The 22,179-nt window shown below is 46.7% G+C and overlaps 1 protein-coding gene across 6 annotated transcripts in view; it reads right to left on the bottom strand.

Annotated features, from left to right (window-relative positions):
- Nucleotides 1-22,179, bottom strand: part of LOC148027597 (uncharacterized) — a 212,603-nt gene that overhangs the window by 31,023 nt on the left and 159,401 nt on the right. The gene's annotated exons all lie outside the window — the stretch shown is intronic.

Raw genomic sequence — 22,179 nt, 5'->3', positions numbered from 1 at the left:
GTCTGCCACCAAGTCAGCGATTTCCGCAGGCCCCAAACAGTATTAGCTTTCTCACCCAGCCATTGGTGATCTTGAATGAGAAGATGATACACCTGATTAGTAGAGGCCTTTTCCAGACTCAACCGGCCTGCAAGGTCCCAGTCCTACCAAGGGCGATCCACAGCCAGGGAAGGAAAGGGTTGCCTACCCTGAAGCTCCGACGAAAGCTTTCCCCATAAATCACGGTATCCGCGTGGGCTCTTGAAAAGTCGCCTAGCAGTCCGAAACGATACGAGGACATTGCGAGTGGCAAGGGTAGCATCCGCAACCGATGTCACACCCAAACGGGCCATGCGGTTAAATCTCAATCTGAGCTGATGTTTATCTTCCCATGAAAGTAGTCTCGATACTGCCAACAATTCCAGCTGAAAGGAGTTAGTCTGCAAGCGGTCCCCTACCGGGTGCCAACGGGCCTTTTGGAGCACCACTTTCCAGGAGCCGACCAAGTGCAGTAACAAAGCGGAAGAGGGACTGGAAAAACGGGAGTCAGCATTAAGGACATGCCACCAGGAGGCCCGAAGCCGGGTGTTACCATGGCGGAGCCCGCTGTCCTCAAGAAAATAACGGGCTATGATGGTCCACGGGTGATGATCCACACACATGGCACGAAAAAGGGACCAACGGAGAGCTAGAATATGAGTTTCTGCATCCAAAATAGCTCCACCACCCATGCGCTTAGGGGTACATGTATGTGACCATGAAATCCACGAAATGCCTGCCTGCAGTGAATCCTTCTTCCATAGCATGAAACGGATGGGATGAGTGAGAGCCTTCAAAGTAGTAGGCGTCCATGGCAACAATGGCAGGAAATACGTTAGCATTGGGAGCATAATTGACTGAGCCACTTTGAGGGGGACATGGAAGGGCCACGCTTGCGACTTCCAATACATAAACTTCGCCGCCAGTTTTTGTGAAATCCACTCCAGCAGGTCCTTTGGCCGTAATTCCACCCCCAATGGGTATCCAAGATGCCTGACAATAGAGCCACGGGAAACCACCTGGCCTTGCCAACCTAATGACTGTAAATCAGGCTCCGTGCAACTGAGAATGGCTGACTTAAATGCATTGATGCGAAGCCCAGAGGCCTGACCAAAAAGCGTCCAAACATCTAATGCCTTGCGAATGTTGTCCCTGTCCGCCTGCAAAATCATAAAGGTGTCATCAGCCAAAGATTGGCTAATGAAGTGCTGGCCCAAAGGAAGAGACAACCCTGCCAGCTGAGCAGAATCTGCCATGGAGGATAACATCGAAAGGACCAGGTGAGTCGCCAGGGCAAAGAAGAGAGGACTCAAAGGACAACCCTGTCTGACTGAGCGTGCAAGGACAAATGGCTCTGTAACCCCACCATTGAGCATAACTCTGGAGGAAGCCGCAGCACTAATGGTGTAGATCAATCGGGACATCCGGGTACCAAAGCCCATAGCAGACATGAGATCTGCAATGAAAGACCAGTCCACATAATCAAACGTCTTTTCCAAGTCCAATTGAATCAATACCACTTCCTGACCGGAGTGTCGCGCATAGTCAATAGCCATTTGCACATTTAAGATATTATGCAGAATGTTGCGGCCCTTAATGAAACCATATTGGAGAGGATGCACAATAGCGGGAAGGTGCTTGTGAAGCCGATTCGCCAGCACTTTGGAGTAGATTTTATACATACCCCATTTCTTCAGGTCAAGTAGGTATAATCCTTGCAGATATATGAGCAATATGCATTATTATACCAATGTTATCATAGTCTTATTTCAAGCGCTTTGAACTTTTTCTTTCAATTCACGCAAACTACACAGGATTAGTAGCTATGCAAATCACATTAGAGAGCTGATGTTAGTTTCTAGAGAGTTGTGAAAAGCTAGGGATAGCTGTGCAATGAAAAACAAAGATAAGAGGAGATTTTTAGTTGAGTCAAACCATATTGAAGATAAGGGGGTGAGGGTAGTGACTCCTACTGGGAATACGTTGGTTGAGAACTTCACTCTCAAGGAGGAACTTGGGTCAAATCTATTGATTACTTCTCAAAGATAATATACTTAGAATTCTTCATCAATCATTAACTATTCATTCCAAAATATCACAAGCACCTTATCAATCTCTATCCTATAATGATATCTAGTCACATTGGGATCATATTTCCATCTACAAATGTGCTCTCACTATTATTTCACTTTGCAACTATCAAGTTTCAATTTCAATATATCATCTATCTATATGATGAGCCCCCATCAAAGAGATTGGTCTCCAGTGTTGCAGCTTTGACGACGAAGGGACCTTTGGAATCAGTTTGATAAGGCCTTCTTTCCATGAGGAGGGCATGACCCCTGTTTCCCAAACCTGCTGAAACATGACCACCAATGGCTTCACCAACTGCGTGGCCGAGTTCTGAAAGAATTCATTAGTGAGACCATCCCAGCCAGGACTTTTATCCGTAGGCAGGTGCAACAAAACATCCATAACCTCCTCCTCGCAAATATCCACCTCCAAAGTGGCTTGCATATCCAATGGAACCTGCTGGCGAACCAGCTGATAGAAGACCGAGCGGGCATGCGTAACCTGGCTAGAAGGCAAGGGAGAAGAACCAAGAAGTTCCATAAAATAGTTTCTGCACATATTGACAATGGTCTGCGGATCAGTGACCATGCGACCTTCCGAATCCTGGAGTCTGGTCATATTGTCGCGAGCCGGAGACGCATGCAAGGCGCGAAAGAACTTATGAGACTGGCAAGCACTATCTTGCAATGTGTCAGTCAAGTTATGCAGCTTGGCCTGCTGATAAGATTTCACTGAAATACTTGAAGAAGATGGGCCAAACGCCTCTCCAATGACAGCAGAAAATCATCATCTGGGGAATCCAGGAGCAAGGAACGGACCAAAGCCAGTAACTCCTCTGCTGCAGATCGACGACGGCGACAAAGCGAGGCATGATGGATCCCATACTGCCGAGCAACCCGCTGTACATTAGAGAGCAACCGTGCAAATGAAGGCAAGCCCTCAGAGGCGAAGTCCAGTAAGAACCTCTCAATCAATTGCTGCATATAGCCTTGGAAAATTGAATGCTTCAAATAAGAGGAGTTGAAACGTAAAGGGAGCCTATCCAGCAACTGCATAAAAGGTGCAATAGATTGTGCCCGCATCTCAAGCTGGAGAGGGAAATGATCCGACAACGAATACCGCTGCAAGACCTTCATTTCCAGCATCTCGGGAAGAAAATCGTCCCCCTGCATGATATACATTCTGTCCAGCCACGACCAAGTAGTTGCATATTGTGCGGAATGAAAAGTAAACCCTGAAAAAGAAGGGTGAAGCCACGACCAAAGATCCTGCTTACGTACGTGCAAAGCAAAGGAATTCCACACCCGGCTTTCCGGCGCATCCATTACCGAATGCCCTGAAGTGGACTGAGAAGACTGAACACACATATTGAAATCTCCCATCAGAAACCCCCTTCGGCCAAGGAGGCCTGCAAAGTGGACCAAAGATCCCGTCCGGATGCGGGATCATTCGGAGCATAGAGGCCCAATAACCATAAAATCTCTCCTTCAAATAAGACTTCGATTACCAGAAAGTGGCCCTGCACATCATTTTTAATAAGGACAGGCTGATATTTCTCATGGACAATCATCAGCACGCCCGAATAGTGCGTAGCATGGGTGCCTGCATAAAACAGACGGAATCCATGATAATCCACAACTTTTCCTGCTTCACCGTGACTTTTCTGCTCAACTGCACACAATACATCCCACTGGTTCTCATGCAAGACAGTCCACATGGCATGTTGCTTATGGCAAGAGCAAATGCCTCGCACATTCCACGTGGCTATCTTCATATATCTTCAAAAAAGGAAGTCAGGAACGAGGCGCCTGTTGCCTCGATTTCACCTTTTCCGCGAGAGCTTCCAGGACGCCCTCATCCAGAAAATCAGCCAATACTGCAAACGAATTCTGGCGACCTGCTTTGGAGGTAGAAGGGAAATCCACTGCCTTGGGAGTGGGGCGGGGATAACGCCGATCCCAGGGTGTAATCACATTACCTTTGGTATCAAACGCCAGCTTAGTAGGAGGGCCTTTGGGGCCATCGGTATAGACTTTCCTTGGAGACTGATTACGGGGGGCAGACGGGGCCGTAGTATGCGCAGCCTGCTGTGAAGTGACCATTTATTTTCTGCGCGTATACGTGCGCACGGAATCCTGGGAAGCAATAGGCCCAAGATCCGCCAGGCCTGCATCCAACTTTTTACCTTTTTTGGGACGTGCCTCAATCCAGTCAGTGCGACGGGAATCCAAACCCAAGACCTGTTGTTTGCCTTTATCCATGACATGAGGTGACTGAAGGGCTTCCTGGGGCGGGGCATCAAGCACCATGTCATCCTTGGGCAGCACAACCTGCGCATCCTTCGAAGACGGTTGCCTTTCAGGGCATTCAGCCATGAAATGCCCCAATTTACCACATGAAAAGCAGTGTCCCGCAAAGTTGCCCCATTTCAAGCGAAAATGCAAAGAATGCATGCCTGAACAATTGAGGCGAAGCCACGCGGGCCTTTTCCTGGCCGTGTCCCATAACATGCATAAACGGTTGCGGTTCATTGCCCTGAGGCTTGGGGGAACCAGCACTGTTCCCACAACCGCCATCGCATCCTTCAACATTGGCCAATAGACCGCCGGACAATTTTCCACTTCCACCCACACCCGGCATTCTCGTTGAAGCAGACGCTGGAAGTCGGCCATGGGGCGCCATGGTACAACATGGACCAAGCGGCGATCAAAGAATAGTGGCAACTTGGACAGGAGCTCAGCTCGATGCGTTTCCGATTTCAACAGCACCTCATAAAAGCCGCGAGGTCCAAGGAAGATCTCCTCAACACACTCCCCTTGCAATAAATGGTGCATCCACTGGCGAATATGCGACAGCACTGGGATCCTGCCAGTGAAGAAAAGTATAACTGCACGATCATAAAATACCGAGAAGGATCGCAAGACCGATTTGGGGTCCACCGTGGCTTCCAGCACATCATCCGTTCCTGCTTCAGAAAAAGATTCAGTATTATGCTGGACATAATCGCCAAGCAGAGTATTGGCAAAGTCTAGCAAATGCTCCCAGTCAATTTCCTGCGAATCCACAGGATCAGAGGCCACTTGTGCATAGGAACGTTCCTGAGGACCCATTGGCTCAATTAGAAGTATGCTTGGAGCGTTTGCCGGCAGGCGGCAGTTCAGAACCCGGCAGTTCAGAACCCGGAGGCAGCTCCTCCGTGCATGGCACCATATCCTCCGGCTCCTCTGCATCGGAATCAGGGCCAAGGGCTGCCACCGTCCGGTCGAGAAAATCCATATCCAGGCCAGCCATACTGCTGTCTTCTCGCTCTCTCTCTCTCTCTCTCTCTCTCTCTCTCTCTCTCTCTCTCTCTCTCTCTCTCTCTCTCTCTCTCTCTCTCTCTCTCTCTCCCTGTGCAAGTCCCGCAGACCTGCAAAATCAGGGAACCACCCGAGGTAACGGGTCAGGCACCGGTGAGGCGTCAACGCGGCTGCAACAGCCCTGTTCGTTGACGCAGAGCAGTCAACCACGGACGGAATGCTCTGCACCAGTCAATCGTGGACGTGGCAGGCGTCACGGGGTCAGGCAGAAGGCAGACGGCGAGGGGTAGATGCGAAGGGCGCTGCTCGCTGGCATAGAACCAGCGACCAGCGGCGGAAGTGGCGGGCAGATGGCGGGCGTCCACGGGGCCTGGCGATAGAGGGCGCAGGTTAGGGCGACGGCAGGAGGCGCGAGACGTAGGCAAAACGGGGCGATGGGGCGCAGGTTCTCTCTCTCTCTCTCTCTCTCTCTCACTCTCTCTCTCTCTCTCTCTCTCTCTCTCTCTCTCTCTCTCTCTCTCTCTCTCTCTCTCTCTCTCTCTCTCTCTCTCTCTCTCTCTCTCTTTGTAAATCTTTCTCTCTCTCTTTTTTCGTAAAAGGTAATTGTATTAATTACGAAAAAAAGGTACAAGTTTACATGATTACAAGATACACGATGGCTCTAAGCCAGCGTGTGTCAACTATCAGTACAAAACCAGGACAGAGTTACACAAGTCATGGCAAAGATGCAGAGGGAATTGCCATATGCCAGGGAAGTAAGTCTTCCTGAGGGAGCAAGTCAGAGTGCGGAATGAGATCTATCTGCCAAAGCAAGAGGCCTTTAAGCCTGGCAATGTGTCCCGGAACATTAGAGGCCGAATCAAAAAGAAAGGCATTCCGAGTGGTCCAATTGTGCCAGCATCCCCAGTATCTAAGAAAATGGAACAAGATCTTCATATGCAACAATGCCGGTGTGGGGTATTTTGGGCGTACAAAAACCCAATCGAAAGGGCTCAGCAAGAAACCAACCATAGCTTGCCAAACCGCTGACAAAAGCGACCAGATATTCTTAGCGAGAGGGCAAGAGATAAATCAATGACGAGCCGATTCCACAGTAGTGGTGCAAAAGAAACACTTGCCGTTAGAGATTCGACGCTTGGAAAGAGCCAAGGCAAGAGGAAGACCACCAATCATTACCCTCCAAAAAAAACCTTGCATTTGAAAGGTGTCTTGTTCACCCAGCCCTCCATCACAGTTGCCTTCCACCATGACTGACATTTCCGCAACCCCCATACAATATTAGCTGTAGTAAAAAGCCATTGATGATCTTTAATCAGAAGATGATACACCTGGTTAGCTGAGGCCTTTTCCAAATTCAACCGACCTGCAAGGACCCAGTCCTGCCAAGGACGATCCATAGCAAAGGCAGGAAAGGGTTGCTTGCTCTGGAGCACTAACAAAAGCTGTTCCCATAAATCACGGTATCCACGAGGGATTCTGAAAAGCGTACTGGCAGTACGAAACGATATGAAGACATTACGACTGGAAAGGGTGGCCTCTGCAAACAACTGAAGCCAAGCCCAAACGGGCCATGTGGTTAAATTTTGATCTGAGCTCATGTTTGCCTTCCCATGAAAGTAATCTCGAGGCTGCCAACAATTCCAGTTGAAAAGAGTTAGTATATAAGTGGTCCTCCGCTGAATGCCAACGCGCCTTTTGGAGAACCAATTGCCAGGAGCCGACCAAATGAACAAGCACGGATGAGGAAGGACTCGAAAACCGAGAGTCTACATTAAGAACATGCCACCAGGAGCTTCGAATTTGTGTATAACCATGCAGAAGCCCGCAGTCCTCAAGAAAATAACGAGCTATAACGGCCCACGGGTGATGCTCCACACACATGGTACGAAAAAGAGACGAACGAAGTGCCAGCATGAGTTTCGACATCCAAAATAGCCCCACCACCCAGGCGTTTGGGGATACATGTATGCGACCACAAAATCCATGAAATACCTACATACAATGAATCCTTCTTCCATAACATGAAACGAATGGGCCGAGTGAGAGCATTCAAAGTAGTAGGAGTCCAAGGTAGCAATGGCAAGAAATATGTGAGCATTGGTAGCATAATTGTCTGAGCCACTTTGAGGCGAACATGGAAGGGCCAAGCTTGCGACTTCCAATACAGAAACTTCGCTGCTAGTTTCTGTGAAATCCACTGTAGTAGTTGTTTTGGTCGAACATCAACACCCAAAGGGTACCCAAGATGCCTGACAATGGAACCACAGGGAACAACCTATCCCTGCCAGCCCAATGACTGTAAATCGGACTCCGTGCAACTAAGAATGGCTGATTTGAAAGCATTGATACGAAGACCAGAAGCATGACCAAAGAGCGTCCAAACATCTAAAGCCTTGCGAATATTGTCCTTGTCCGCACGCAAAATCATAAAGATGTCATCAGCCAAAGATTGACTAATAAAGTACTGACCAAAAGGAAGAGACAATCCGGCCAACTAAGTAGAAGCTGCCATGGAAGATAACATCGAAAGAACCGGATGAGTCGCCAGGGCAAAGAAGAGAGGACTCAAAGGACAACCCTGTCTCATAGAGCGTGCAAGGACAAAGGGCTCTGTAACACCACCATTTAGCATAACTCGCGAAGAAGCCGCAACACTAATGGTGTAGATCAAGCGGGACATCCAAGTGCCAAAGCCCATAGTAGACATAAGTTCTGCAAGGAAAGACCAGTCTAAATAGTCAAAAGCCTTTCCCAAATCCAATTGAATCAATACCACTTCCTGACTAGAGTGCCTTGCATAGTCAATAGCCATTTGCACATTTAAGATATTATGTAGAATGTTGCGGCCCTTAATGAAACCATATTGAAGAGGATGCACAATGGCCGGAAGATGCTTGTGGAGCCGATTCGCCAGCACTTTGGAAAAGATTTTATACATCGAACCCATCAAAGAAATTGGTCTCCAATGTTGCAACATTGACGGCGACGGAACCTTTGGAAGCAATTTGATAAGACCTTTCCATGAGGAAGGCATGAACCCTGTTTCCCAAACCTGCTGAAACATAGCCATCAATGGCTTCACCAGTTGGGTAGCAGAACTCTCAAAGAATTCATTGGTGAGACCATCCCAACCGGGACTTTTATCCTTAGGCAAGCACAACAAAACATCCATAACCTCCTCCTCACAAATATCTGTCTCCAAAGTAGTTTGCGTATCAAGTCGAACCTGATGTCGGACCAGATCATAGAAGACTGAATGTGCATGCGTAATCTGGTCAGAAGGCGACTGAGAAAAAACAAGAAGATCGAGAAAATAATTCCTGCACATATTGACAATAGTCTGAGGGTCAGTGACCATTCGACCTTCTGAATTCTGGAGTCTAGTCATATTTCTCGAGCAGGAGAGGTATGCAAAGCGCGAAAGAACTTATGAGTTTGACAAGCACTATCTTGCAAATTCTCAGTCAAATTTTGCAATTTGGCCTGCTGATAAGATTTCAAGTGAAACTCTTTAATAAGATCAGCCAAACACATCGCCAGTGATAGCAGAAATTCATCATCCAGAGTGTCCACCAGCAGAGAACAAACCAAAGCCAGTAAGTCCTCCACTGCGTGTCGACACCGCCGACAAAGAGAGGCATGGTGGATCCCATACTGCCGAGCAACCCGCTGCACATTAGAGAGCAATCTTTCAAAGGAAGCAGTGCCCTCAGAGGCGAAGTCCAATAAAAATCTATCAATCAATTGCTGCATATAGCCCCGAAAGATTGAATGCTTCAAATAAGAGGAGTTGAAACGTAAAGGGAGTCTATCCAGCAATTGCATAAAAGGTGCAATGGGTTGTGCAAGTATCTCAAGCTGGAGAGGAAAATGGTCCGACAAGGCATATTGCTGCAAGACTGTCATTTCCAGCATCTCATGAAGAAAATCATCATCCTGCATGATGTACATTCGGTCTAACCGCGACCATGTAGTTGCATACTGTGCCGAATGGAAAGTAAACCCTATAGAAGAAGAGTGTAGCCATGACCATAGATCTTGCTTAAGTACAGCAAGAGCAAACGCATTCCACACCCGACTTTCCCGAGCATCCATCACCGAATGCCCTCAGGTGGACTGTGAAGAATTAACACACATATTAAAATCCCCCATCAAAAAACCCCGTTTGCTAAGTGACAAGGAGGTCTTCAAGGTATTCCAAAGATCCCGGCGGGATAAAGGGTCATTCGGAGCATATAGGCCCAGCAACCATAAGATCTCTCCTTCAAATAAAACTTAAACTACCACAAAGCGGCCATGTACATCATTTTTAATAAGAACCGGTTGATATTTTTCATGTACAATCATAAGCACACTAGAATAATGCCCGGCGTGTGTCCCTCCCTCCCTCTTTCTCCCTCCCTCTCCCTCTCTCTCTCTCGCTCTCTCTCTCTCTCTCTCTCTCTCTCTCTCTCTCTCTCTCTCTCTCTCTCTCTCTCTCTCTCTCTCTCTCTCTAGAGGTAGTATCTACTTTCAAATACTTGTGGATTGAGATACCTACAAACCACAGATGGCATACCTGTGTGGAGCAACAATTAGCGGCAGGGAAAAGTAAGTATTATCACTTTGGAAACGACTACAGTTGTACAGATACTAAATGCTGGAAAATACGTTGTATGATTTTTATGCATATGTTCTACAGACGGTATTATATGGAGTGGAAGTGTGAAGGGGGAGCATCTCCTCATCTGCATGGAACGACATTGAGTAGCTGCAAAAAGCTTTTATTCGTAGACATTTGGGCATCAAAAGCACCACACCATATGTACTTATGCTTTTCAAAACTGGCCGTGGGCCAATTGACGTATATGCTATGATCCGAGTACTGAGATATGCCATCTGAGTACATCAAATGAATGACACTAGGCTCCCCTAACGGGCATGGGATGCTAACACACGCCTACAGAAAACATGGAAAAGTAAAGTGCTTTCAACAGGATGGGTGTTTGATATGCGAAAATGGTCTAAAGGGTAGGGAGTGGATAGATACCTAGATAGGGCATCCGAAGATATATGCATGGACACATTTCAATCACACCTCTTACGAGCATATCAAGCAAAACATCAAAGCAAGGGAGCAAATGGAAAACTTTCTTATAACAATATGCATATCTATCCTTCATGTTGGGAATCCTACATGCAAGCAGACGCACACAAGCAACCATACATAGCCAATGTCACCAGGTGGTGATACTTTTTGTAATTGCTTTCCTTATTTACTTATATAAATATTTTATTTTTATTTTCTTTAGTTGTTGTTGCTTTTTAACCCAGAGTTCTCTTGGATTAAGCCGGGATCTTTGCATGGCCAGAAGAGACAGCCATTGGGACAAATTGGACTAATGGTTTGTCTAAGCCTTACGACACGTTCCATATCGAATGGACACTAAAGAATAGAATGCCAGTGGTTTGGGACTGTGTGCTCTGGTCTGTGCCAAGGTCACAATTTGCACCGATCACAGAGAATTTTAGACCAGAAGGTTTAAACGGAAAAATTATTACATGTATGCCATGAGGCATAAATTCCCAAAAGAGAGAGAGAGGGAGAGAGAGAGAGAGAGAGAATTAAAAAAAACGTAATAAACATAATAGGCAGATCTAAGAGTGAAGTTTTGAGGAGCTGAGGGCAGATTGTTGCAAGCCCATCACCTATGGAGAGTGCTTCTTCGTCTCTGACTCATGTACGCATATAAAGCTTGCTCCCTCTGGTCAACTCTCTCTCTATTCTCAGAGGAAATGCTCTGCATGATGGGCTGATTCCATCGAAGGTACAATTCTGTGTTTTCTTTGCACTTCTAATGAGGCAAGAGCCTCACTGTCCAAGTTCAGGAGAAGCTGTTGGCTACTCCAATGCAAGAACTAAAGAAAGTGATGACCATGCCACATAGAACAGGGTTTTTCAGCTTTGATTTAGTGCTGTTTGTGGGACTGTTTTACTACTAGAATGATGCTAGGGTGAAAGGGATGTTGTTCTGAATATTCTGAACAGTAAGAACAGTAACTACAGAGTTCTATAGACTGCAATTCTACACATGAATCATTGACTTATGGTCACAAAAAATGCTTTCTGAAAAGAGATGTTCTGGATATGCTAGATAGTAAAAACAGTAAGTACAGAGTTCTGTAGACTGCAATTCTGCACATGAATCATTGAGTTATGTTCACAGAAAACGCTTTCCTAAAAGGGATGTTGTTCTGGTCATGTTGTACTGTCCTTATGCAGCTGGGATTTATTCCAAAAAAAAAAAGAAAAACCAACTGTTCACAGCTTATGTATTTTCAAACATTTCATTTTTTGTAACTTTCCATCTTTTAATTCATAAAGAAATACCGAGAGGGGCGCTAGTCTTCGAGGCAAATCTGGTGTTGAGAGAGGGAATGAGAGGGGGGGGGGGGGGGGGGGGGGGGGTTGTGTGTGTGTGTGTGTGTGTGTGTGTGAATGTGAAAAGACCAGGCGTTAATTGAAGAAACTACCGCTTTATGTGAGTCATAGACCGGTTTCATGGTTCCATTGCCGAGATTTGAATTCTTTTCTATAAGAATTTAAGCTCAGACAGTTTTGGGTGAGAAGGCCATACACAAAGGTTTTACAGAGATTACAGGACGAGAGAGATGGCAGACATGGATAAAGGCAAAGGAAAACTCCCTCGTAGACACCAAAGAGAGAGTATCAGTGCACATGTGTCAGCACCTTCTAGAACCGACATTGAACCACACGATGAGGAGCAAGAACTGGAGGACTTGTTTATGGCACAACTCCTCAGTATGGTTGGCTCTTTCTAATAGCTTGTAAAGAATCCTCGAATGCAAAAATTTTTGAAGCCACATAATGAGGATTCTCAGGCTGAGTCATCACATCATACCATGGAGCACTCAAAAAGGCAAACCTCTAATGTGCGTGAGCATGCGGAAAGGACACCAAACATGGAGACAAGTCCAGTGCAACAAGAAGGACAAGCACAAGACTGAGGAGTGAATAGTCAAGGCAATAATGCACAAGTGGCACAACAGACTATTTCTCCTCAATTTGCTACTTATCCTGGTTACTTTGGTGGTGGGTTAGTTTTTCAAGCAAAAGCTGGATTACCCATGGGTTATCAGGGATACTTGCCTAGAGGGCCACTAGGAATGATGCCTATTGAGGTAGTGAACCCACTTTATGCTAATATTGGTCTACAGCATGATTATCAAACTCTGCAAAGTCCTATTTGATGCCTGGAGTACAAAATGCAACGGCTGGTTTTTCTCAGCCTAGTGGGCATATGGCAGCTGAGACGTGAAATGAATGCTGATAATGCACCTAAGGAACTCCCCTTTTTACAGCCACCTGTCTATGACAATTTGACACCAAAAAGTGCAAAGCCTAAAGACTATAAAGAGGGTGCTTAGGCATTAATGTTTGAAACCTTCAGTGGTATGCAAGTTAAGCTGAAAGCTTTGACATTTATATAGCAGTTTGATGCACGTTACACTTGAGGGAATTTTACTGAGACTTCTAAGGTGCGGAAGGCTGCAACTTTTTTGAAAGGTAATGCTTTGCAATGGTGGAACATATTGTTGATACAAGGATATGCACCCACCACTTGGGTCCATTTTAAACAGTTCTTTGCAGCCTCATGGTTAACTAACACATTTCAAGTAGATGTCATGATTGCATAGCATAAATTGGACATGGCAAATTATGCGGATTTAGAAGAGTACAATAAGAAATTTTGGTAAGCACTTTTGCCCGTGAGTTCTTACAGGACAGTTCCCCTGAGAGAACAAATTGAAAAGTACTATTGTGGTTTGCCTGAAGCCATCAGGGATTATTGAACCAAGACTAGGGTTATAAATATGGTACAATTAATTGAAAATACTGGTGTGGCAAATGCATTGTTGAAAGGAAAATCTGACAGCTTTAAAAGCACTGAAAAGAAGGATTCTCAGTTTAAGCAGGATCCTGGCAAGAAAAAGAAGCAATTTCCAGAAAAGACCAGTTCTATAAAGAAGTCTTTTTGGAATAAAAGATTTCAGCAGCAACCTCAAACTTCTTTTAAATAGGGTAAAGGACAGAAGAGGCCACTTTTTGGCAAATCATTAAAAGAAAGAAAGGCTGTTATGATGGCTGGGAAATGCTTTATATGTGAACAAAAAGGCCATATGGTTCGAATGACCATGCCCCTGTTGGCAGCCTCATGGTTCGAATGACCATGCCCTTGTTGGCAACTCGAACTCCTCGCCCACGAGCATGCTGACTACGACTGTCACGGGTGTCTGCTGCTATGAGCTCTCTATAGAGCTTTGTAAAGATCTACTCCTCCTCCTCATCGACCTCCTGATGTACACCCGCAAGAGTGTCGCCCGTCAACTTGAATGTATCAACATTCACCTACAGAATGCATATAAGATAATAGATTATAAATACTTGGTTTTTTTTGCGCACTTGGTTTTTGCAAAGCAAATTAATAAAGTTGACAGTAATGTGTCTGTACTAGATGAAAGTAGAAGGGCTTTCTTGGATAAATTCAGTGACTGTTTCTCAGATTCGTTACCAAGAGAGTTACCCCTTGAGAGGCCTGAAGATCATACCATAGATCTTATTCCAAGAACTAGTCTGCCCAACAGCCCACCGTACAGGGTTAGTGCAACACAACAAAAAGAGATTATGACACAGGTTAATGAGCTTTTAGAGAAGGGACTAATTCAGCCCAGTAGCTCTCTGTTTTGTTCACCTGTGTTGCTAGTTCAAAAAAAGGACGGCTCTTGGCGAATGTGTATTGACTACAAAGCCTTGAATAAGAATGTTAACCCCAAGTCAAGATGGCGGAAAACGAAGGAAAAAAAGCACAGAAAAAGCACGGAAAAAAAGCAAAGACACGCAGGCAACCACTAAAGCTAACCCGGGACAAAAAGCGCAATTTTAAATGAAAGGCGCCTCAAAAACTTGGAAAACTCTTGTAAAAGAGCGCCAGGCTCCCTCCTGTGCCAATTGTAAAATATTAGACGGGTGTAGGCTAAAGGCATAATGCTAGAAGAGTAAAATGGAAAAAGGACCTTGCCACAATGGCCGGTCATGTAAAAAAGGGGATGGGTGTCCATGGGATTTTAGGGCTTGTATATAAAGTTCAATAAAATGAATGGAAGCTCATTATTTGGTGTGTGGCTAACAAGAGCTCTCTTCTTCTCTTCTTATTTTCTTCTTGCTTGTGTGTGCTCTTGAGAGAGGGAGTGTGAGAGTGTGAGGGAGTGAGTGTGTGGGAGTGAGGGATCAAGAGGGTGAAGCTCTTCACCATCTCCTCTTCTCTTTTTCTCTTCTCTTTTCTCGCGCGCGTGGCTATGGACGATGGAGCTTGGAGATGGAGGAGGCTTGAGAATGCTTGAGCTAGCATCAAGAATCGTGGAGCTACCGAGGTGTGCGAGGGAGGAGGCTACTCACATCGGTATCAAGGTAAGCTCACTACATTCGTAGGATCGACGGCGCATCGGCTAGGTGAGAGATAGCCATTAGAGCTCGCTTAAAACGCTTGAAGCAATAAGCGGTCCGTGGGTCTTGGCGGTTGAGCGAAAGCTCCCACATTTTGGTTCCGTTGCAGGGACCAACGGATTCAAGCTTGAGCACTTGCGCGCCTCATATCGAGCATCGAAATAGGGGATTCATCCCCGAAAAGGAGCTTGAGATAGGTAGGAAGTTTGGGTGTTTTTTATCTTCAAAACAAGTAAGTATTTTGGGATATTTTGGTTGTTTGATGATTGGAAAACATGGAGAAATTATTTCAGTTTTTTGCTTTCGATTCTTGTTGCGTTTAGAGTAGGCTAACATTAGGAAATTGCACACGAGAGGCATAGGGTTTGCTGCTGTAAAACAGGGAGAAAATCGGGGAAAACAAGTGAAAAATAGAGAAAATGCTCATTTGAATGTGTAGGAATCGCAAGGAGAGTGATCGGTAACATCCGGGTAATGTCTAGCAGGGGTATAAGTTCTTGGAGGGCAAGGAAATCCTCATTTGCAACTAGTTTAGAGAGAGAGAGAGAGAGAGAGAGAGAGAGAGAGAGCTTGGGTGACCCATTTCAATCGATTAGTGCGAGGAGTTACGTTGCTATCGGCGATCCCCAGGTATATAGACCTCTTCCCCATTACTCCAGCATCATTCCTCTTAAATCTTGTAGCCTGTAATAATCAATACCTTAAGATTTTTTACGATTTCATGCTCGAAAGTGCGTTCGGGTCGGCGAGATCAGACATCCGATCCAGTGTCCGATTCTCAGAATTGGACGTCCGATTCTAAGAATCGGACGCTCGCACAACCGTCCGAACCGGACCATCCTGTCCAATCGGACCACTTGGACCAACCCGTCCGATTTTGTAAATCGGACCATAGGAAATCGAACCACCTGTCCGATCGGACGCCTCGTCCGATCGAGGCAATCGGACCCACGAATTAGGACACGTCAGCAATCGGACCACCCACCTGGTCCGGTCGGACCACTTGTCCGATTTTCGAAAATCGGACACTTGACCCTTGTCTGATTCTGAGAATCAGACAGCTCAAAATTGGACCAACCTGGTCCGATTCTGAGAATGGGACAACTGGTAAATCGGACGTCCTATTCTTAGAATCGGACACACCCTTAGGCAGAAAAAAGAAAACATAAAAAATTGACCCCCGCGACCGACTGGAAGCACAACCCGCTCCAAGATAACATAGCGAACGCCTTGTAGGCAGTTCCCGACGTAGGAGTCACAACCAAGGGACAGGGGAACAGTGCTGGAGCACTCTCCAGCGACCTGACGCGTTGAGAACGGAAATCCAATCATAGGACCTTTGATCAACCCCCGAGTGAACAGCAAGAAGCAGCGCAGACCCTAGAATCCTCTAGAACGGCCAGGACTTGAGCGACGAAGCTTATCAGGCCCGAGACGAGACAAGAGGGCGTAAGGCATATAGAGATTGTTTGCCGCACTCACATTAAATTCCGCACTTGAAGTACACATAAGAAAGCTGAAAGCCTGATTGACCACAACTGCACGAGAAACGACACTTACTGAGTGATCATAAATTGAGGATTGTATTCAATAAGTCAAGGAACTCGCTCAGATAAAACCACTCAAGGAACCCACGAGCAGGAGAGAACCAAGACAGAGACAAACCATCAAAGCGCAGAGTAGGACCAAGCAAGAAGCGCCAACGACGTGGATCTGTCAAGTCTATTCAACCTGATCGACAGCTTAGTGGAGCACGAGAACTCGACCATCGCGGAAGAGAGCTCAGACCATCGGTCTAATGAGGAGCTCGATTTGAACATATTCCCAGATACTATTCAGCAGCTGCTGGTGAGCAGTTATGACGCGCACGCCCGGTACGAGCACCGCGGCAAGACAGCAAACGCAATCATCGCAGATCTAAAAGAGGAGAGAAGGATAGCCCGCAAAGCATTGCACAGCATAGCCGAGTACAATAGGGATCAACAGGCTAGGAGCCAAAGGCAAAGAATGGAGCTGCATGAGGTGCAGCGAGTGCTGAACTTAGCTGGCCGAAACCGAACGGACCATGAGAGAGCACTAGAGAGAGCCTTGACGTTGAGCGAGCTTCTCATGAAGCGGCTGCTCAATAATACAGCAGCAGAGCAGAGTGCCACCGCACTAGTGACGTCGCTGCTCGCAGGACTAGGGGCGAACCAAGGCTCAAAGAGCCAGTCCAAAATACCGATTGTTGCCAAGCAACTCGACAAGAACCAACCCCATGACGACCCATACAGCTTTGTTAAGTAGTTTGAGCAAGTCTGCGAGGCCAACGGCCTCAACGACCTAACTCAACGCTTGCAAGCGTTCGGGCTTTGCCTAGGCGGCAAGGGTAGGACGTGGTATACGAGCCTAGATGCTGTAGAGCGAGCCAACTTCAATGGCCTCAAGGATCTCTTCATCAAGAGATTTGCCGAGCCTGGATACTCCGATAATCTACTAGTACGCTTGATGAACGTCAAGCAGAAAGAGGAGAAGGATATCCGCGACCACGTAACCCATGTGAGGAGCCTCTTCAAGAGAATCCCTATGGGCGAGCGACCGACTGAAAGAGCAGTTTCGACTATATTCATCAGCGGCATTCGGGACGAGGAGTTATATAAGGCTTTAACAGGCAATTCGAGCTTGCAGCGAGACGCGATAGCTAGAGTGTTTGAGGAAGCCATCAGAGTCGATAATCAGTTGAAGGAGCAGAACTCCAGGAGCTCGAATCTAGAGGAGACCAACTCGCGAAGCTCAGAGAGAGCGTCAGCCTCTAGTGAGCGATCAATCCCATCATCCCAAGATAAGGGGAAAGCCACTGAGACAGACCAAGGCTTGGCTGATGTCAAGATGGAGTTAGCCAAGTTGCAAGACATGTTGAGACGACCAACGCGCCCGCACGTCCAATGCGTGTACTGTGGCGGAAACCACTTGCCGGCCGAGTGTCAAGACCCTAGGTCAAGACCTTGTGCTAATTGCGGTAGGTTCGGCCATGATATCGCACGTTGTAGATTACCAAGAAGACTTCCGTACTCGCAACCCTATGGCCAGCCTTACCCAGCGAACCGGCCACAACCATTCTTCGAAAGAGGAGCCCCATTGGCTCTTCCCGCTTCTAACGATATGAAACCAGCCGTCCCTAGAATGGACATAAACCCTACAGGCATTCCTAGACCGCCTGGTCCTTACGTGACCCATCCATCGAGCGACGCTCCAGTCCACTACGTGGAGGAGCCGAATGAGGAAGAGACCTACATATACCCTTACGTCTCGCACGACGACGAGGGCAACACTGTCCTCATGGACTATCGACCTGTGCCGGTGATGGTGTTAGGAAGAGGACGACGTAGAGGCCTAGGAGGGCAGATGCAGGACCTAGTCACCTGTTGGACTTGTGGTCACCCCGGTCATGTCTCATCATGCTGCCCTGAAAGAGAGCAGCAAAACAGAGATAAGGCTGACCAAAGGTGCGCAAAGTGCGGAATCACCCATCTCTTTGTAGATTTCCCAAAGCGAAAGCCATCTTCTAGCTCAGCCAACGTACCATCTGTCCCATTGGGGCTGTTTGGTGTCGAAAACCTCGATGGGGAGGCCACACCTATCCCATTGCGCGTAATGACCCGAGCATTTTGCACATGCATGTTATGCACTAGCCCCTATCTTGGCGAGTCTCTTCAATAGAGCCTTATGTGAGGGATTTCCAGTAAGTTGGTGTGACCACACAATAGTGCCGATTTTTAAGAGATTCATTGGTCGCTAACAACTACCGCACTATTATGATTGGCCATATACTAGCAAAGATATGCACCTCTATTGTGGAGCATGAGTTGAGTTGGTGGGCTGAAACAAAGAAAATACGGTCTACAGGACAAGCCGGTTTCCGCCAGGGATACAATACGCTAGACCATATATTCACGCTAAGGGCCTTGATTGAGGAGGGACAATCCAAAGGCAAAGAATCTACTATTGTTTTGTGGACCTCCGCAAAGCCTTTGATACTATGCCACATGCAAGACTCGTGCAAAGGTTGCCAGTCGTTGGGGTCCCAGAGGTTATGCAATGGTGTATTTATGCATTGTATGAAACTGTGACAGGGAGAGTACGAGTGCCTGGAGGCACAACAAACTCAGTCTCTAGTACGATGGGCGTAAAGCAAGGTTGTCCCCTTTCTCCTTTGCTATTTGGACTGTACATTGACGAGATCTCTGATTATATGCAAAGATGGGGTGGTACAGGAGCCACTTGGCTGGGGTATTGATACCAATTTTGTTATATACTGATGATATGGTGCTTATCTCCAATTTACCAGAGGGACTACAACGGCATTTGGATGGATTGCATGTGTTCTGTGAAGAGAAAGGTCTCAAGGTTAATCTCAGAAAGACTAAAATCATGGTCTTTAACACCTCATCAACTTGGGTGACACACTCAAAGCATTACTTTGTGTATGACGGCCAGCCTGTGGAAATGGTTAGACAATATGTATACCTCGGGGTCACTTTCAAGGGGCCACAGTTTTCATAGAAGGAGACTTCAGAGGCTAGGCTTGCACGGGCATATGCAGCTTTGGGTATTCTAGAGCGATAGTGTGCACATATACAGTTTCAAGAGCCTCGTACCAAATTGTGGCTTTTTGACACTTTAGTTAAGCCCACACTGCTCTATGGGGCAGCCATTTGGGACCCAAGCCTTTATCATACTAGACGGATGCCACTTATGGACTGCAATGGACCGGAAGCACAACATTATGATGGCTGGGAACACGTGGAAAGACCACTAGTCATGACGATAGCACGTATGATAAGGTCAAAAGCCTCAGTACCACAGAAGATCATCCGGGCAGAATTAGGCGCTACACCCATGGTAGTTGAGGCATTATTCCAAGCAATTACTTTCCTTCAAAGGATATGGCAGCTCCCTAAAGACCGATATCCTAGACTAGCACTGGAGTCTTCAAGACAGCTTGCAACAGAGGGAGATAGACAGTGTTGGTATGCACACATGAGCACGTGGCTGAATTTGCATGGCATGAGTACAGATAGACTACCACCGTTTGATTACAGCCTCGAATGCCCTACTTTGAGCCTTAGTCGTGCAGAGCTGAATAGTGTGATCAGGGCAGACATCACTAAAGTGGGGATAGAAAGGACTTGGTCCAAGCCCCCTTTCCCATTAGGCATGAAAACGGCACAATACCAAAGTCACTTCATGCAGCTTTCTCATGACGGTTTCATAGTGAGGCCTAGATACATGGATGCTCAACTCTCCCACAGACTCCGAGTTGCTATTGGTCAGATCCACACCTCATCGCATCAGCTCATGATTGAGACAGGTCGATGGAGCCATATTGCAGCCGATGAGAGGATGTGCCAGCTTTGTGGATGGGAGCCAGAGACACAGAAGCACTATATTTGTAGATGTATTGTATACTATGATATCCAAAGCCGCTATCATTACCTCTTTAAGGAGGGGTTTGGACCACTAAGACGAGTGATGGACTATGAGGACCAAAGATGTTTGGGCCTTTTCTTACTAGAGCTCCAACGACGCAAAGCATTATTGTTACAGGATAGGAGGCGACCCTAGCATCATCCACCCCTCCAGAGAGCAATTACAGACTACCTCAGCGTAGATGAAACCCCAGCCGCAACCACCCCAGACACTACATCTCCTACTGATAGGCGTTACTGAGATACAACATCAGGAGGCATCACAGTTGACAAAGCTACAATGCTACGCAGAGCACAACGCCCTAGAGTACCTACATGGCAACATAGGCGTGCCCATATGCACCACATTTGCATCACGCTAGCTCGGTACAGAGGCAGATTGGCTCGATGACTCAGTCGGAGGTAGCTTGCAGAGTCTTGGTGGATTCCATAGACTGAGGGGGAGATACCCTACACTCTTGATCTTTTTAAACTTAGGTCTTTTTCCAACTTTTTCAGTTTTTTCAGTTTCCATACATCTCATTCCAATATACCATGTAAACTTACACATAAATTTTCTCTCTTTTTATCTGGTGAGAGATGATGATACCAGTTGTATTGGTTATGGTCTCATAGGCCATTCTAGCCTTTTAGAGACGTTAATAGATCTCTCTTTTTTTTTCGTAAAAAGTAATTGTATTAATTACGGAAAAAGGTACAAGTTTACATGATTACAAGATACACGAGGGCACTAAGCCAACGTGTGTGAAATCCCAGTACTAAGCCACAAAAAAGTTACACAAGTCATGGCAAAGACCCAGAGGAAATTGCCATACGCCAGGGAAGCAAGTCCTCCCGGGGAGCAAGTCCGAGTGCCGAATGAGATCTATCTGCCAAAGCAAGAGACCTTTAAGCCGGGCAATGTGTCTCGGTACATTAGAGGCCGAATCAAAAAGAAAGGCATTCCGAATGATCCAATTGTGCCAGCATCCCCAGTATTTGAAAAAGTGGAATAAGATCTTCATATGCAACTGTGGCGGTGTGGGGTATTTTGGCCGCATGAAAACCCAATCGAAAGGGGTTAGAGAGGACCCCACCACTGCACACCAAACCTGTGCAAGAGCGAGCAGATCTTCTTGGCTAGCGAGCAAGAAATAAATCGATGTCGGGCCGATTCCACAGTAGTGGTACAGAAGAAACAATTGCCATTCGAGATTCGACGCTTGGAAAGGGCCGAGACAAGAGGAAGACCACCAATCATCACCCGCCAAAGAAAGACCTTACATTTGAAAGGTGTCTTATTTAACCAGCCCTCCATCACAGTTGCCTTCCACCATGACTGAGATTTCCGCAATCCCCATACAGTATTAGCTTTAACACCCAGCCATTGATGATCTTTCATCAAAAGATGATATACCTGATTAGCAGAGGACTTTTCCAGACTCAGCCGGCCTGCAAGATCCCAGTCCTGCCAAGGACGATCCACAGCAAGGGCAGGAAAGGGTTGCCTGCCTCGAAGCACTAACAAAAGCTGTGCCCATAAATCATGGTATCCACGCGGGATTCTGAAAAGTCTCCTGGCAGTACGAAACGATGCGAAGACATTACGACTGGCAAGGGTGGCATCCGCAATTGAAGTCACACCCAAACGGGCCATGCGGTTAAATTTTGGTCTGAGCTCATGTTTGTCTTCCCATGAAAGTAATCTCAAGACTGCCAACAGTTCCAATTGAAAGGAGTTAGTATGCAAGCCGTCCTCCGCCGGATGCCAACGCGCCTTTTGGAACACCACTTTCCAGGAGCCGACCAACTGCAGTAACAGAGAGGAGGAGGGACT

This window comes from Lygodium microphyllum, chromosome 12, assembly GCF_053477565.2.
Source record: "Lygodium microphyllum isolate KBCC chromosome 12, Lygodium_microphyllum_v1.1.10, whole genome shotgun sequence".
Classification (NCBI taxonomy): domain Eukaryota; kingdom Viridiplantae; phylum Streptophyta; class Polypodiopsida; order Schizaeales; family Lygodiaceae; genus Lygodium; species Lygodium microphyllum.
This window is presented reverse-complemented; position numbering and strand designations above follow the sequence as displayed.